Below are 5,197 nucleotides of genomic sequence, written 5' to 3'. Positions count from 1 at the left end.
CAAACTGATTGTTATGCACTAAAGATTTTTGCAAATGTATTTCAATAACTTGAGATATTTGCAAAAATAAACTTCTCAACGGTGTGTTTACATTCTGCCCAGCCCGTTTGTAAAACCCGGGAAACCGCGTTGATTCTGCACCCTGATAAGAACGTTCGTAAAATCGTACACAAACTAGTAATTGATTATCTATATCACTGAAGTGTTGGTTAATTAAAAATCCACAATGCAAAGGGGTGTTTCCTTTAAATATAGTAAAGATGTTATTGCCTTAATCGTGTACATGTAGTGTCAAAAAAAGACAACAGAAAACACTTTGGTGAGCGCCTTTATCACAACAGTTTTGGATTTATTATTCCTCAGTGCATACTTTGAACTTAATTTACCATACTTTGTCGTATACTCTTAAGATATGTTGAACATATATTGTTGTTATTTACCAGATGTCGCGCATCTTCATCTGCTTTATGACAGCCATATATGAAATTTACCGTGGCTTTATAACACCTATATATTAAATCACATGTTAGCGGAAAATCAATCAGCGATACTTGTGCCAAGTGAACAGAACATCTGTGCGTGACTTCATGCAAACTTTTCCCGATATCAGTTTCCTGTTTTCAGCTTGGACAATAAACACTTTATAATTTATATTGATAAACAATCTCGGCTTATAGAGATACTTGGAAACACGGGTAGACAATTCATTCGACAATGCTTTGTTATCATTCCACTTGTTTCTCAGCGGTGAAACCAATCAATTTACATATTAAAACATGCGTAGATACACATAGGTATTTAGATACACACCGGTATTCAGATACACACCGGTATCCAGATACACACCAGTATCCAGATACACACCGATATTCAGATAAACACCGGTATTCAGATACACACCAGTATCCAGATACACACCGGTATTCAGATACACACCGGTATTCAGATACACGCCTGTTATCAGATACACACCGGTATCCAAAATACACACCGGTATCCAGATACACACCGGTATCCAGATACACATTGGAATCCAGATACACACCCGAATCCAGATACACACCGGTATTCAGATACACATTGGAATCCTAATACACACTGATCATCAAATACACACTGGTATCCATATACACACCGTAATCCAGATACACATTGGAATCCAGATACACACCCGAATTCAGATACACACCGGTATCCAGAGACACACCGGTATTCAGATACACAACGGTAGCAGATACACACCGGTATTCAGATACACACCTGTTATCATATACACACCGGTATCCAAATACACACCGGTATCCAGATACACACTGATCATCAAATACACACTGGTATCTATATACACACCGGTATCCAGATACACACCGGTATTCATATACACACCGGTATTCAGATACAAATTGGAATCCAGATACACACCCGAATCCAGATACACACCGGTATCCAGAGACACACCGGTATCCATATACACACCGGTATCCAGATACACACTGGAATACAGATACACATCCGAATCCAGAAACACAACGGTATTCAGATACACACCGATATCCAGATACACACCGGTATCCAATTACACACCGGTCATCAGATATACACCGGTATCTAGATACACACTGGTATCCAGAAACACACAGGTATCAAGATGGTATCCAGATACACACCGGCATCCAGATACACACCGGTATCCATATACACAATGGTATCCAGATACACACTGATATCCAGATACACAACGGTGTTCAGATACACACCGTTATCCAGATACACACCAGTATCCAGATACACACCGGTATCCAGATACACACTAGTATCCAGATACACACCGGTATCCAGATACACACCAGTATCCAGATACACACCGGTATCCAGATACACACCGGCATCCTGATACACACCGGTATTCAGAAACACACTGGTATCCAAATACACACTGGTATCCAGATACACAACGGTATCCAGATATACACTGGTAACAATATACACACTGGTATCCAAATACACACTGGTATCCAGAAACACACTGGTATCCAGATACACACTGGTTTCCAGATACACACTGGAATCTAGATACACACCGGTATCCTGATACACACTGGAATCCAGATACACAAAGGTCATCAGATACACACTGGTCATCGGATACACAACGGTATCCAGATTAACACTGGTATCCAGATACACACTGATCATCAAATACACACTGGTCATCGAATACACACCGGTATCCAGATTCACACTGGTATCCAGATACACAAAGGTCATCAGATACACACCGGTATCCAGATACACACTGGTATCCAGATACACGCCGTTATCTGTATTCACGCTGGTTTCCACTTACACATCGTCATCAGATACACACTGGTCATCAGATACACACCGGTATCCAGATACACACCGGTATCCAGATACACACCGGTATCAAGATACACATCGGTATAAAGATACACACCGTTATCAAGTTGTGGAGATTTAGAACCCACATACATAGCATTGAAAACGTCCAACGTAGAGCAACCAAACTGTTACCAAAACTTAAGGATTTGTCATACGAGGAAAGACTTAAATTTATTAAACTACCCACTTTGAAATTTCGCAGACTACGGGGGATATGATTGAACCATACAAGATCTTGAATAATATCTATGACAAAAGAACAACAGCTGGAATTTTTACTCTGAACACAAACACAAATAGAGGTCATCCATTGAAACTTTTAAAGCACAGATGTGCACGTGACATTCGCAAGAACTTTTTCTCCAGCCGCATTGTAAACATATTGTTTAATCTACCAAGTGCTGTCGTCACAGCTAAGAACACGGATACATTCAAAAGACGCCTGGATAAACATTGGATCAACCACCCTATGATGTATGATTATAAATGTGACTATAATGTAATAATAACCGGAAGCAAAACACCGAGACTATTAAATAGTGAGGACGAAGAAGAGGCCACTACAGAGGATCCAAAGACCTGCGGTGGTAAACCACCTAAGGTAACCTAAGGTAAGGTACATTTACATTATAGATTTTGAACTATAGACAATAACAAAAACAGCATGTGGACTAAATCTAATTGTTTAGCTATGAAAATGATACTAGACGCGCACGTTTTTTCTTTGCATAAAACATTACAAAACGGCGGATTTATATCGATTCTTCTTCTTCATTTAAAGACAATTTGACCAGTTATAGAATGAAGAATATGATGACCGTAATAAATGTTATAAGAAAACGTCCACAATCGCGTTCGTTTGTCGGGTACTTGTTATTCAGGCAGTCTTACCCGTCTTGATAGTAACTTAGGAAAATGAGTACCGTTAGTCTTTTAGCAAGCGTTCGGTGAGGACCAATCGGTAATGCGGCAGCAAGTGGTGATGTTTGTATGCGGTCAATTTTGGACCCTTGTGTTTGCAGTTTTCTGTCCAACGTAGATACATCATTCCAGAGCAATGATTAATATTACAAACGCAACCTCTGTGGCAATCAACGTTAAATATAGCGCGTATAATATTTTCAATTATAGCGCTTGTAAAATTTTCAAATCAAATGACGTTTTATCGATAAAAAAATTAGTATTATTTGTGAACTGTTGTGACATTTTAGAAATAAACACTTTCATTAAAAAAACACGAATTGACAAAGAGCTATCAATACAACGTGAGTGCAAAGTACAATTAATGCACAGGTCACATCTGAATGCTTAAATTGAACACCATCAACATCAGTAGATATTTATTAAAGGGACCTTTTAACAGATTTTGGCATCTTTTAAGTTTGTCATTAAATGCTTTATATTGATAATTGTAAACATTGGAACGTAAAAGCTACAGTAAAAATAAGAATACAATTAAAGAAGAAGAACAAAACCCTCAACTGGGCTCGAACCACTGACCCCTGGAGTAAAAGTCTAACACTTAGACCACTCGGCCACCCTAGATGTGTGGCGTATTTTATACTTTACATAAGCAATCATCGTAGTGTCACAAACAAACGACTACAACAGAACTCCCCAAATTATTCAATTGTTTCGCGTTGCAACGCTTTATAATTTTTAGGTTTTTAAATCGGCAAAAGATGCATATAATGGATATTTGAGAGCATGGTTAATGCTCAGCATTACGGTTCCCTCACAAATATCAAAACTACAACGAAAATTTGCGAATCTGAAACATTTTTTTTTATTTTATCAATTTACCAAACTGTGAAAAAAGTCCATTTTAAAGGCCTAGTTAAAGTACTGTAAATTCTCTCCCCATGTGATATTCTCTTCTGCACAGTATTACTAATGCACAGTCACAGTGCTGGCACATATTGACCCACCATATACTCTCGAATAACCAGGTCCGCACATAGAGGCAGTCGCGAAGATGCCGAAAGGACCTGTTAATAAACTCTGACTAGCACGCACAGTCTCTTATAGTAGTATTGTCTCCCACCTGACATAGAAATGGCTCAGCAGGATTTAAATAAAGATGTTTTTATATTTCAGTTTTATATGCAATGAACTGCATGTATTGCTCATGATTATACTACTACTACTACTACTACTACTACAACTACTACTACTACTACTACTACTACTACTACTACTACTACTACTACTTCTACTACTACTACTACTACTACTACTACTACTACTACTACTACTACTACTACTACTACTAATAATAATAATAATAATAATAATAATAATAATAATAATAATAATAATAATAATAATAGTTAATCATCAAAAATAATTATTTAAGAAAAAAATATTTTTGTTATAAATTTTCCATTTTGTTTATGGTTTACACGTAAAATAATTATTTTTATGATACTATTTTTCTTAACCGGATTATTAAATTATATAGTCGATGTTGTATAACAGACACTAACACTGAATTCGGCAAACTAAACACTATAGTGTATTAATCAACAGTGTTGATATGCCTTAACTTCCTAGCTGTGATGTGTGTCTCTTATTGGACATCATGGGTAACACCCACTACAGAGCATAGATTATAACAGATTGCCTGTATACGACACCATAGTTCTCTTTGAGCGGCTAGAATACGGTGCCACGGTTCTAGAACGGCAAGTCTTTTATTCAAGACGCTTTCAAACCCTGTGGCGCTTGTTTGTTCAACGCCGGATACAATGAGAGAAAGTTTGATATTGAACTAGTTCGCCGTGAGATATCAAGT

The sequence above is a fragment of the Dreissena polymorpha genome, chromosome 7 (assembly GCF_020536995.1).
Source record: "Dreissena polymorpha isolate Duluth1 chromosome 7, UMN_Dpol_1.0, whole genome shotgun sequence".
NCBI classification, from domain to species: domain Eukaryota; kingdom Metazoa; phylum Mollusca; class Bivalvia; order Myida; family Dreissenidae; genus Dreissena; species Dreissena polymorpha.
The sequence above is the reverse complement of the archived record's forward strand: the minus strand, read 5'-3'. Positions refer to the sequence as shown.